This window comes from Diceros bicornis, chromosome 10 (genome assembly GCF_020826845.1).
Source record: "Diceros bicornis minor isolate mBicDic1 chromosome 10, mDicBic1.mat.cur, whole genome shotgun sequence".
Classification (NCBI taxonomy): domain Eukaryota; kingdom Metazoa; phylum Chordata; class Mammalia; order Perissodactyla; family Rhinocerotidae; genus Diceros; species Diceros bicornis.
In genome coordinates this window covers 15,834,702-15,849,661 of record NC_080749.1, presented here as the reverse complement: position 1 = coordinate 15,849,661, position 14,960 = coordinate 15,834,702, and positions in this window count along the sequence as shown.

Sequence of the window (14,960 nt, the reverse complement as noted above, 5' to 3'; positions counted from 1 at the left end):
GCTTGCACTCAAACAACAAACTCATTCTTTCCTGCATTGATCAGCAGCTAATAACCCTGCTCAGTTCTTTCAGCTTCTAGCTACTGCTCCCCACCGCCTGCCTTCCACCTCTTGCCCTGCTGTGGTTCTCCCTTGAACCTGTGTAGTTTATAATTTTATTTATTTTTTATTTTTTTCCCCAAAACCCCAGTAGATAGTTGTATGTCATAGTTGCACATCCTTCTAGTTGCTGTATGTGGGACGCAGCCTCAGCATGGCCGGAGAAGCGGTGCGTTGGTGGGCGCCCGGGATCCTAACCCGGGCCGTCAGCAGCGGAGCATGTTCACTTAACCACTAAGCCACAGGGCCGGCCCTGAACCTGTGTAGTTTAGTAGTTAGTCAAAGATTTGGGCAGTTGATATTCACCCTTGGGAACTCATCTTCTTTGCAATTCCCTTGTTCTCAAGTCCCCCTCTCTAAATTTCCAGCTGTTCTGGCAGGTCCAAGCTCTGTGCTTTGACACCTCAAGCCAGTAACATTTGAGTTTTCTACCGCCTGAATTGTTTATCCGTAAGGAATCACATGGTGAAAAGTGAGAAACCTCACAAATCTTACCCAGTGCAGTAGTTTCTTTTAAGGGTAATCTCCTTGCTGGTTTCTGCCTGCTTTTTCACGAGGCCACCCTGAGCCCCTCCATGCATGTATAATTAGGAATCATCTGGGGATTGAGGCAGAGATTATGTCCAGATTTGGGATCTAGCCCCTTCTGTGGCTCTCTTGCTTCCAGAACGTAACGTGTAAATTTCCAGCTTCTCTGCCAGTCGTGACCTCTCTTCTCTACGACTCTAGCCAGTTAGACTGCAATTATTTTCAACTGGAGCTGTAAGGATTTGGGTAATGGTCTCAAGAAAATCAGCAACAAACTCATAATTGTTATCTGTTACAACTATAATATTTCAAGGGTAATCTCTCATCTGATGTCTACCTCCTTTGTGACTTTATCCAAGGCCTTGAAATTGTTTTTTCCTTTTTTTTTTCTTAACATTTTTTCCAAATTTTGTAACTATAATTTGCAGGAAGTTTCACTCAAGAAATTTACTGTGCTATTACCAGAATCTAGAACCAGGATACACTCTTAATAAAAGGTTAATAAAGCAAAATCAAAAGGTAGAAAATTAGACCATAAGTTTTTTGAGATGAGAGTTTCTGAGTAGTTTATGTCTATATCTGAAAAATCTTTTATAATACCAGGAGAATATACACTAACTAAACAGTGTGAAATCTACTGTTAGTATTAGAAAGCTACACAGGGCTTATCACCAGGTTCTTTTATGTACTAGTCCAAGGAGGGAGAATGGATGTCAACACTATTTGTCCAAGTCAGTTGATGCTCAGGTAAAGGAGAGAGAAATTGGCAGAGAGACAGTTGACTGAGCTCACGTCAACTGTCCTAAAAAACAATTAGGAATTATTTTTTGCTTTCTACAGATAAGCAAAGTGAGATTGGGCGAAGAGAGATAAGCAACTTTCTAGGAGTCACACCACTAATAATAACAGAGTCAAGACTTGAACCCAGGAATCTCTGATTTCAAAGATTCCATGTTTAGCTACAGTGGTAATTAGGCAAATATTTGCCAAATAAGTTAATACATTGTAGGGAAAGCCCTTAATAAAATGCATAAAGATGCTTATAAGACAGAAGGTTAAAATCTGTACTATGTAAAGAACTCTTCCAAATAATTATGAAAAAAATTTAAAAATTACAATAATAATTCAAGTAAAAACAACTTGCAGAAAAGAATATAGATTGCCAATTGGTGTGTAGAACGATTTCCCAAATTATTATTTGTCCAGATATATACTATTTATTTGAATATAGAATTATTCAAATATATGGAAAACCAAAAATAACAAATTTTTTTTTTCTATCAAATTGGCAAAGATTAATTATATAAATAAATACCCAGCATTGAAAAAAAGTGAAGTAGTGTTCTCTTTCATTGCTAGTGAAGATGTTTATTAGTGATTCTTTCTGAAAGACATTTTGGTAATAATTAGTCTTAAAATATGCATTTACTTTAATTCAGAAATTTCATTTAAAGTTGTTTCAGCTATTGACATTATATAGAACTAAACATTGAAGCAGTGTTTATACAAGAAAAACAAAAATAGAAACTGAAATTAATCTAGGTATACAACACTGAAGAGGAATAAATAAAATAAAATATGGCACATTCATCAGAGAAATGCTAAGCAACCCTGAAAACGATGCTGTAGGTTCTGATGAACATGGGAAAAATAGAGTATTGATTTTTAAAAATAAATTGGACTTGTTTTAAAACTTCAGTGCATAGTTTCAAGGACCTCAGCAGAAAAAAAATTTCAAATTTGTTTTGAATTCGTCTTGGTTGGATCAGATGTCTACACCAAAACCAATCAACTTTGGTTCATCAAATAACATAAACATGGTTCTGAAGACCCACTAGACTCTGATTATTGGAACGTTCCCAGAGTAAGAAAATTTATTGTGCATGTAGATACCAGGAGGTATCTATTACCTGTATGATCTCATTTTTGTAGTATGATATGTATGGGTATGTGTATGTGTGCATCTCACGGTGATGGAATAATGAAGGATGTTCATTTTCAAAAAAAAACTTCAGTTCACATTCTGATTTCTCAGTTTTAAAAAAGAGGCAAGAAAAAGTTGTTTATTTAGGCCCACCCCTAGGATGGGGAATTGAGGTCCAAATATTTGAAAAATTGAAAAACTTATTAAAACTGACAACTTCAAGCACTTTAAAAAAATTTTTCATACAGATAGATAGATAGACAGATAGATAGATGATAGATAGACAGATAGACAGAGAGAGATCCACTGTTGTTTCAGCTTCTCCAAGCCCCGCAAACTTCTAGTGATGGGAGTATCTAGGAACTAAATTCAAGTCATGTTTCCATGAGAGCTTTACCTATCAGAGTCAGGATGACCCAAGGAACTGGATTTGGGGGTTTCCATTAAAAAACGTGGGGCCTTGCCTCACAGATAGAGGCAAATTCCCTTATATTGAAAAGATGTTAAAATAGCGCACAAGCCAAAACAAACAAAAAAACCATCATATATGTCCACTATAGTCTCCAAATACCAGGAAACTCTAAAATCAAGATTCTGCCCCAGATAAAAGAGCTATTTTACCTTTTTGTTCTAGCAGGAAAAAATGTCTTGTTCACAGAGCAAGTCCAAGAATTGGAGATTATGTAGTCTCCACAATAAAGTATTTAAATCATTAGGATGTGACTTGGATAAAAGCAGATATCGACACTTAGATGCAAAGATACGGCTAGCATCCAACTACAAAAGCATGTAAAGGTGACTTGGAATTGGAGTTGAGATATGATTTTCAACTCTTCTTCTATCTTGACTAAATTGGTAAGTGGTAGTCTAGAGCACAGGAAATGGTAAATTGGTAAAGAGTGACACAGAGAAAAGAAGAATTCTGAAGCCCCTCTGGATTCATCTGGAAAGTTCTGAGATCAGTTAGTGATGCCTGCCAGGAGTATTTAGGAAGGAAGTGAGAAATACGCTGTGCATAAAGGTTGACCTGGCAGCAAAATAAAATGCAAGGTGGACAGATAGGAGATAGGAAATTTCAAAGAGTTATTTGGTGATAACTCAGTGTATCGCTTGCCTGTGTACTTCAATAAATACTTACTTTTACAATGGACTCTTACATTTCCTATTCTATTTTACTCTCCTCTGGTCTAGTTTATTCTATTCCATTTCATTTAAAAATGCTGTCCATGACCCACTAAGACAATTCCAGAACATACTGCTAGTTGTAACTTGCAGATAGGAAAAAACCTACCACCTATTTATAAGTCCAGTTGGAATGGTAAATTTAAAATGGAACTACTCCCCATTGATTCAGACTCTTGTTTTTAATTGCTTAAGTAAGACTCCATAACAGCAATGTACCATTTCCATAGGATAAGATTCTAGCAGAGTCTGTCAGTATAATATATTTATTCTTACAATATAATTAGTGAAAATAAAGGGCATTAATGGGAATTTCACCTATAAGCATCATAACTGAAATTCATCTAGTTGATGGATGAACAGATGAATCTGTTTTTTAAAAAGCAAAAATATTTAAAGCAAGGCAGGAGGCATAGCTTGTTAGGTGGGGAAAAGAATATCATAAGATATGGGTTTCAGGATGTGGATTCAAGGTAACTAAACCAAGAAGTGTTCATAAAAGAGACAGGGCAGAGATTTGGGACGTAGGCAAGCTTCAGTTTTAAGCATCTATCTGAGATGTGTTGGCTGTAAGACCTGCAATTTAATGTTAACACTATCTCTTTCACCGTTCAACTGTATATTTTTAATGGTTCTTAGATGTATATGGAGCACTCAATACAGTAAATTCTCTTCCCTTTTCACAGCCCTCAGGAATTTGACATCATCATTACCTACATAAAACAGACACTCAACAAAGAAGAAAAAAATTCATGTTATTTCAAGTCATCAGGTTCACTATTGCTGTACTCAGACTTAATGGGATTTTTTATTCATCTACATTGCATCCCTCTTGTGGTGTAGAGTTAAAGGTGATCATCCTAAAAGTGGCTTGAATAAAAATAATACTAATGTGTTTGCTCATTTATCTAGAAAGAAATCCTGTAAGTAGTTTATCTTTTCATAAAGGGTACTAGTCTTAAAATTGATGTTGCCATGGCAACTCTCCAGTAGGCATATGAGCCAATGTGAGGAAAAAAAAGTTCATTATTTGAAAAGAGAAAGAAAATACAATATAACTAAGACAACTAGCTCTTTTTGATGTCCTCTATCTCAGACATATAGCCAATAGGCTAAATGGATGGCTTTAGAGAAAAAAACCTACTTATTCAAGAGAACTTTGACCTTGGATATAAGATTAGAGAGCATCATTGACAGGGAATTGGGACATCTGAGTGTACAATGTTAACAAGTATCACCACATTTAACAATAGTTGAGATTAACAGATTGAATTTCACAAGATCACAATTTTACAGAGCACATTTGCAAACCTTTGAAGTTCCAACAAAAACAAGTTCAACCAAAGAACTTGCAAAAAGCAGTTTCCAGCTATTGTAGGTAAAGGACTCAGGAATTGCATTCAAGCCAAAATTTCAAGCTAGTAAAAGTAATCGTTAAAGAATATTTCATATATAGCTTCTTTTCTTCCTAATGTGGGTACTGGGGACAGTAGGCTTGCATAAGAATGGTATTATAAAAACTGGAAATATGGTAAAATATATTGGGTCAGTTATTTCTTACTACTTATGAAATGGATAGAAATGTTTGTAAGTTAAATGGCTTGACCAAACTAGGTAGCAGGGTTTTTTTTCCCCCGGCTAGACATAGATTCCTGTACTCTAACATCTGCAGTAGGATCTACATAGTAGTTGATCTGGCAGCAAAATAATATGCAAGCAGGAAAGGTATGAGATAGTAATTTCAAATTCTCCGGTGAAGTCTCAGTATGGCTCTTGTCAACAAGCATGATGTGATCTCTCCTTATTAGGTCCTATAATATGATGTTTGTGTCATTCTTATAAAATGTAGCAACTGCTATCTTGTATCAGTGACATTTTTTCATCTATATTTTTTATTCATTCACTTAACAATCCACCATATAATTCAATCAGTGTGTGCCAGGACAAAATGCATCTTCAAAAATGATTAGATAGTTGAATGTAGAATCAGGCATCAGAAAAAAGGTCTGGGTTAAATATATTGATCTAAAATATTTCCACTGAGATTGCAATATCCTTAAAGTAGTACTATACATAAAAGTAGTACTATATATTATTAATTTGCCGTTCCATATAGTGACTCCTATCATTTGCAGAAGTATCTTGTGTAGTTTCCAACAATTTGGGAATTTTTAACATGTATTTTTGTTATGAACTTTTAATTCCATCATGGTCAAAGAACACATTTTGTATAATTTTAATTATTTTAGATTTGCTGAGACTTACTTTATGGCCCAAAATATACTCTCTTCTACCAGATAATGGTGCACTATATTCCAAGTGCATTTAAAAAGTTAATCATTTTACAATGCATACATATATTAAATTATCACATTGTATGTTTTAAATAAATATAATATTATTTGTCAATGATACCTCAATTAAGCTGGAAAAGGTTAAAAAGGAATATATATTATGCTACTTTTAGGTAACATTTCTAAAAATTTGATTAGGTATCATATCATAATGAAATTAAACTAGAAATTAATAATAGAAAGATAACTAGAAAATCCCAAACCACAGAGACATTAAACAACACACTTTAAATAACATGTGTTATTTAAGAAGCAATCTCAATAAAAGTTTAAGGAATATTTTGAACTAAATGATAATAAAAATACAACTTATCAAAATTTGTAGGATGCAGCAAAAGTAGTGCATAGAGGGAAATTTATATCATTGAATGCATATATTATAAAAGAAGAAAGATCTGAAACTCAATAACCTAAGCTTCCACCTTAGGAAACTAGAAAAAAAGGAGCAAATTAAATCTAAAGTAAGCAGAAAAAAAGGAAATAATAAGGATTAGAGCAGAAATCAATGAAAGTGAAAGTAGGAAATCATTAGAAAAAAATTAACGAAACCAAAAGCTAGACCTTTGAAAGATTAATAAAATAGGTCAGCATCTAGCAAAGTTAACTAAGAAACAAAGAGAGAAGATACACATGTTACTAGTATCAGAAATGAAAGATGGGACTATCAGTGTCAAAAAGATAATCAAGGAATACTATGAACTCTATGCCCACAATATTGATAACCTAGATGAAGTGGACAATTCTTTGAAAGACACAAGCTGTCAAAACTCATACAACAAGAAATAGACAATCTGAATAGACCTACATTTAATAAAGAAATTGAATGAATAATTAATAATCTTTCAAAACAGAAAACACCAGACCCAGATGGGTTCACTGGTGAATTCTACCAAACATTTAAAAGAATAAATTATGCCAATTCTCTACAAGCTCTTTCAGAAGATAGAAGCAGAGGGAATACTTACTAACTCATTCTGAGGTCAGCATTACTCTAATATCAAAACCAGACAAAGATATTATAAGAAAAGAAAATTACAGATCACTATCCCTCATGAATATTAATGCAAAAATTCTCAACAAAATATTAGCAAATCAATTCCAACAATGTATAAAAAGAATGATACACCATGATCAACTGGGAATTATCCTAGGAATGCAAGGCTGGTTGAACAATCAAAAATCAATTAATATAATCCACCACATCAATAGGCTAATAAAGAAAAATCACGTGATCAGATCAATAAATACAGAAACAGCATTTGACAAAATCCAACACCTATTCACAATAAAACTCTCAGTAAACTAGGAGAGAAGAGAACTTCCTCAACTTGATAAAGAATATCTAATAAAACCCTAAAGATAACATCATAGTTAATGGTAAGAAACTTGAAGCTTTCCCACTAAGATCAGGTACATGGCAAGGCCATCACCTCTTTACGTCATACTGGAAGCCCTTGCTACTGCTATAAGTTAAGAAAGGGAAATAAAAGGTATACAGACTGGGAAGGTAGACATAAAAGTCTATTTTTTCACAGATGACGTCATCATTTATGTAGAAAATCCAAAATAATCAACAAAAAGCTCCTGGGACTAATAACTGATTATAGCAAGGTTGTAGAATATAAGGTAAATATATAAAAATCAATCATTTCCTAAATACCAGCAATGAACACATGGAGTTTGAAATTAAAAACACCATATCATTTATATTAGCGTCCAAAAAAATGAAATACTTAGGAATAAATATAACAAAATATGTACAGGATCTACATGTGGGAAACTACAAAACTCTGATGAATGAAATCAAAGAAAAGCTAAATAAATCAAGAGATATTTCACGTTCATGGATAGGAAGACTTAATATTGTCAAGATGTCTGTTCTTCTCAAATTGCTCTATAGATTCATTGGAATTCCAATCAAAGCCTCAGTAAGTTATTTTGTAGACATCAACAAACTGATTCTAATGTTTATATAGAGAGACAAAAGACCGGAAATAGCTGAGACAATATTGAAGAACAAAGTTGGAGGACTAACGCTACCTGCCTCCAAGACTTATTATAAAGCTATAATAATCAAGACAGTGTGGTATTGGCAAAAGAATAGACACATAGATCAATGGAGCAGAATAGAGAGCCCATAAATAGACCCATATAAATAAAGTCAACTAATCTTTGACAAAGGAACAAAGGCAATGCAAAGAAGCAAAGATAGTCTCGTCAACAAATGTGGCAGGAACAACTGGACATCTATATGCAAAATCAAACAAACAAAAAAAGTGAATGTAGACACAGACTTTATACCTTTCACAAAAATTAACTCAAAATGGATTATAGACACAAATGTAAAATGTAAAACTATAAAACTCCTAGAAGGTAACAGAGGAGAAAACTGAGGTGACCTTGGGTATGGTGATAACTTTTTAGATACAACACCAAATGCATGACTCATGAAAGAAATAATTGATAAGCTGGACTTCATTAAAATCGAAACCTTCTACTCTGAGGAAGAGAATGAGAAGACAACTCACAAACTAGGAGAATATAGTTGTAAAAGCCACATCCGATAATGGATTTTTATCCAAAATGTACAAAGAACTCTTAAAACTCAAGAATAAAAAAAAAAACCTGAATATAAAATGGGCCAAAGATCTTAACAGACACCTCACCAAAGAAGATATATAGACGGCAAATACACATATGAGAAGATGCTTTACAACATATGTCATCAAGGAAAAGCACATTAAAACAGCAATGAAATACCACTATACCACATATCTAACAGGATGACCAAAATCAAGAACACTGACAACACCAAATGCTAGCTAAGATGTGGAGCAACAGAAATTCTCACTCACTGCTGTGGGAAATGCAAAATGATACAGCCACTTTGAAAGACAGTTTGGCAGTTTCTTACAAAACTAAACATACTCTTACCACAAAATCCAGCAATTGTACTCCTTAGTATTTACCCATAGTAGTTGAAAACTTATGTCCACACAAAACCTGCACATGAATATTCATAGCAGTCATAATTGCCAAAACTTAGAAGCAACCAAGATTTCCTTCAGTAAGTGAATGGAAAAATAAACTGTGGTACCTTCATAGACAATGGAATATTATTCAGCACTAAAAAGAAAGGAGCTATTAAGCCATGAAACAGCATGGAGGAAACTTTAATGCATATTGCTAAACGAAAGAGGCCAATCTGAGAAGGCTATATATTGTATGATTATAACTATATGATGTTCTGGAAAATGCAAAACTATAGAGACAGTCAAAAGATCAGTGGTTGCCAGCAATTTGGAAGGAGGGTAGGATAAACAGGCAGAGCAGAGAGGATTTTTAGGGCAGTGAAAATACTCTGTATGATGTTATAATGATGGATACATGTCATTATACATTTGTCCAAACACATACATCAAGAATGAATGCTAGATAGTGATGTCAGCATCATGGCAGAGAGAATTGTTCCCTTTGTCTCTCCCCTCTAAGTTGCAACTAAGCAGACAATCATTAACCAACAGAGGATTCCCTACACAGCACAACAGGATTCCTTAAAGATCCACACAGCCATACATGTGAAGGTGGGTGGATTGAGTCCACAGGAAGCAGTGGAACCAAGTGAGTGGACTCCTCCCCTTCCCCAGCGGCAGTGATCTAGGTCACGGGTCCTCACACAGCTGCTGGCATGACTGTAAGAGGAGGCAAGGACAGCCTGGCCCGTGTGTGAATGATTTCAGAGTGATAGCCTGGCCTGTAGGAGCACCCACTGTGCCACAGTGGCCCCCCCAGTGGGAATGCTCCCCACCAAGTGGCAGCAGCTTGGCCTCCATGAAGGAGCCCCACCAAACAAGAGCAGCAGCTCAGCCAAACTGCCCATGTGTGCAGAGCCAGCATGTGTGTAAAAGAAAGTGTCCCTCCCCTCCTACCTAGGCAGAAGCTCAGAAGGTCCCCTGCAAAGTGCAGAGGCCCCACCCACGTGAGAGCAACCTGCCTGCCAAGCACAGAGGCCTTGACTGCATGTGCATTTGTGACCCACCAAGTGGTTGCGGCCAGCCCACACAGACACAGAGCAGCCCTACAGGCACAACTTCCAGCAGATGGGGCTGGATCAGAAAACACAACTCCTGCCCCCCCTGCAGTGGTGGCAGGTGGAATCTGTGACCTCATACTACCACAAATGCACCAGCAAAAGATCAATTCATCAAATATCATGAAGAACAATAGTAACACTTAAGAGCAGAAGGGAAATGAAAAGTCTCCAGAAACCAATCCTGAAGTCACAGAAATTTACAATGTAAATGACAAAGAATTAAAACAGTTGTCATAAAGAAACTCAATGAGTTATAAGAGAACTCAGAAAGATGGTTCAATAAGCCCAGGAATAAACTTAATGAGCGGAAGGAATACTTCACCAAAGAGATCGAAGGTCTAAAAGAAAACCAAACAGAAATGCCAGAGATGAAGAACATAATTAATGAGGTAAAAAATAATCTAGAATCCATAAAAAATAGAGCTGACACTATAGAGAACAGAATTAGTGAATTGGAGGATAGAAACAGAAATGCTTCAGGTGGAGTAGGAGAGAGAACTAAGATTTTTAAAAAATGAAGAAATTCTGTAAGAAATTTCTGACTCAATTAGGAAAAACAACATAAGGATTATAGGTATTCCAGAGGAAAAAGGGTGGGCAAAAGGAGCAGAGAGATTGTTCAAAGAAATAATAGCTGTGAACTTCTCAAACCTGGGGAAGAAAATGGACTTACAAGTACATGAAGCCAATAGAACTCCTAATTACATCAATGCAAAAAGACCTTCTCCAAGGCATATAATATTAAAACTGATGAAAATCAATGAAAAGAAAAAATATTAAGGGTAGCAAGGCAGAAGAAAATAATGTACAAAGGAACCCTGACCAGGATTTTAGCTAGATTTCTCAGCAGAAACCTTGCATGCTAGGCGAGAATGGAATGATTCAAAATACTGAGAGATGAAAACTTTCAGCCAAGTATGCCTTGTCCGGTGAAACTATCCTTCAGACACAACAAAGAAATAAAAGCTTTCCCAGATAAACAAAAACTGACAGAGTTCATCGCTACTATGTGTGACTCACAAGAAACACTGAAAGGAGTCCTCCCATCTGAAACTAAAAAGCAAAGGTTTACTAAATCTTGAGCAAGGAGATAAACAGACAGATAGTATCAAAAAATTGTGGCTCTATATCAGAATAGGTTAGTAAACACTTAATTATACATAAAAGAGAAAGAGAAGGAAAGCATCAAAAATAACTATAAACATTTCAATTTAGTCACAAACTCATAACACAAAAAAGAATAATTTTCAACAATAATAACTCAGATGGGGAAGAGGAGAGGAAAAGGAACCTGCTTCAGCTAATGGAGATAAGATGCTATCAGAAAATGAACTATCTCATCTCTGAGATCTTTTATACAAACATAATGGTAACCACTAAACAAAAAATCAGAACAGAGCCACAAACCATAAATAAAGAGAAAACTGAGAAAACAGTCACAGAAAACTACCAAAGTGAAATGGCAGTCAGAAATACAAGAGAAAATAAACAATGGATATATAGAATAACCAGAAAACAAGAGGTAAAATGGCAGTATTAGGCCTTCATACATCAATAATCACTCTAACTGTAAATAGATTGAGTTCTCCAATCAAAAGACATAGAGTGGGAGCCGGCCCAGTGGCACAGTGGTTAAGTTTGCATGCTCTACTTTGGCAGCCTGGGGTTCACATGTTTGGATCCCCAGCAAGTACCTACACATCGATCATCAAGCCAGGTTGTAGTGGCATCAGCATCCCACGTGAAAAAAGAGGAAGATTGGCAAGGATGTTAGCTCAGGGCTAATCTTCCTCACCAAAAAAAAAAAAAGACAGATTGGTTGGATGCATTAAAAAACAAGACCCAACAATATGCTGCATCCAGGAAACACATGTCAGCTCTAAAGACAACTATAGATTCAGACCGAAGGGATGGAAGACAATATTCCAAGCAATTGACAAACAAAAGAAAGAAAATGTTGCCATACTTATATCAGACAAAGGAGACTTCAAGATAAAAAAGGCAATGAGAGACAAAGAGGGGCACTATATGGTGATAAAAGTGACATTCCACCAAGAGGACATAACACTTATGAGTATATACGCACCTAACACAGGAGCACCAAAGTATATAAAGCAACTATTAACAGACATAAAGGGAGAAACTGACAGCCACACAATAATAGTAGGGGAACTCAACAGCCCACTTACATCAATGGATAGATTATCTAGACAGAAAGGGAACAAGGAAACAATGGCTTTAAATAAAATACTAGACCCGAAGGACTCTCTCTCTATGTATAGAACATTCCATCCAAAAACAGCAGAATACACTTTCTTCTCAAGTGCATATGGAGCATTCTCAAAGATAGACCATATATTGGGACACAAGGCAAGCCTCAATAAGTTTAAGAAGATTGAAACCATATCAAGCATCTTTTCAGACCACAATGCTATGAAACTGGAAATCAACTACAAGATAAAGGCTGGGAAAGTCAAAAATGTATGGAGACTAAACAATATGCTACTGAACAAGCACTGGATCAATGAAGAAATCAAAGGAGTATTCAAAAAATACCTAGAGACAAATTAAAATGAAAACACAACATGCCAACTCTTACGGGATGCAGCAAAAGTGGTACTAAGAGCGTAATTTATAGCAATATAAGCGTACCTCAACAAATGAGAAAAATTTTAAATAAGTAATCTTAACCTACACCTAACAGAACTAGAAAAAGATGAACAAACAAAACCTGAGGTCAGCAGAAGGAGGGAAATAATAAAAATTAGAGAAGAAATAAATGAAATAGAGACTAAAAAAACAGAAGAAAGAATCAATGAAACTAAGAACTGATTCTTTGAGAAGATAAACAAAATGACAAACCCTCAGCCAGACTCACTAAGAAAAGAAGAAATAAGGCTCAAATAAATAAAATTAAAAATGAAAGAGGAGAAACTACAATGGATACCACAGAAATACAAAGGATTATTATTTTTTTTTGTGAGGAAGATCAGCCCTGTGCTAACATCTGCCAATCCTCCTCTTTTTTTTGCTGAGGAAGACTGGCCCTGGGCTAACATCTGGGCCCATCTTCCTCCACTTTATATGGTATGCCGCCACTGTATGGCTTGCCAAGCAGTGCGTCAGTGAGCTCCCGGGATCTAAACTGGCGAACCCCAGGCTGCCGCAGTGGAGCATGTGCACTTAACCACTTGTGCCACCAGGCCAGCCCCAAGAAATACAAAAACTTATAAGGGAATGCTATGAAAAACTATATGCCAAAAAAATTGGATAACCTAGAAGAAACTGATAAATTTTTGGACTCATGCAACCTCCCAAAAGTGAATCAAGAAGAAATGGAGCATCTGAATAGACCAATCACTAGTGAAGAGATGGAAAGAGTGATCAAAAATGTCCCTAAAAACAAAAGTCCAGGACCAGATGGCTTCTCTGGGGAATCCTACCAAACATTTGAAGCAGATTTAATACCCATCTTTCTCAACCTATTCCAAAAAATTGATGAAGATAGAATGTTTCCTAATTCATTCTATGAGGCCAACATTACCCTGATACCAAAACCAGGCAAGGAAACACAAAGAAGGAAAATTACAGGCCAACATCACTGATGAATATAGATGCAAAAATCCTTAACAAAATATTGGCAAATCGAATACAGCAATACATGAAAAAGATCATACACCATAATCAAGTGGAATTTATACCAGGGATGCATGGATGGTTCAACATCTGCAAATCAAGCAATGTGATATACCACATTAACAAAATGAGGAATAAAAACAACACGATCATTTCAATAGATGTAGAGAAAGCATGTGACAAGATTCAACATACACTTATGATAAAAACTCTCAATAAAATGGATACAGAAGGAAAGCACCTCAACATAACAAAGGCGATATATGACAAACCTGCAGCCAACATTATACTTAATGGCGAAAAACTGAAAGCCATCCCTCTGAGAACAGAAACAAGACAAGGGTGCCCACTCTTGCCACTCAACATAGTACTTGAGGTTTTAGCCAGAGCAATTAGGCAAGAAAAAGAAATAAAAGATATCCAAATTGAAAAGATAGAAGTGAAACTCTTGCTGTTTACAGATGACATGATTCTGTATATAGGAAACTCTAAAGAATCCACCAGAAAACTATTATAAATAATCAACAACTACAGCAAAGTTGCAGGGTACAAAATCAACTTACAAAAATCAATTGCATTTCTATACACTAATAACGAACTAGAAGAAGATAAGTCAAGATTATAATCTCATTTACAATCACAACAAAAAGAATAAAATGCCTAGGAATAAATTTAACCAAGGACGTGAAAGACCAATACATTGAAAACTGTAAGACATTATTGGAAGAAATCAAAGAAGACATAAAGAAATGGAAAGATATTCTATGCTCATGGATTGGAGGAATAAACATAGTTAAAATGTCCATACTACCTAAAGCAATCTACAGATTCAATGCAATTCCAGTCAGCATCCCAATGACATTCTTCATGGAAATAGAACAAAGAATCCTAAAATTTACATGGAACAACAAAAGACCCTGAATAGCCAAAACAATCCTGAGAAAAAAGAACAAAGCTGGAGGCATCACAATCCCTGACTTCAAAATATATTACAGAGCTGTAGCAATCAAAACAGTATGGCGTTGGCACAAAAATAGACACACAGATCAATGGAACAGAACTGAAAGCCCAGAAATAAAACCATACATCTTTGGATAGTTAACCTTCAAAAAAGAAGCTGAGAACATACAATGGAGAAAACAAA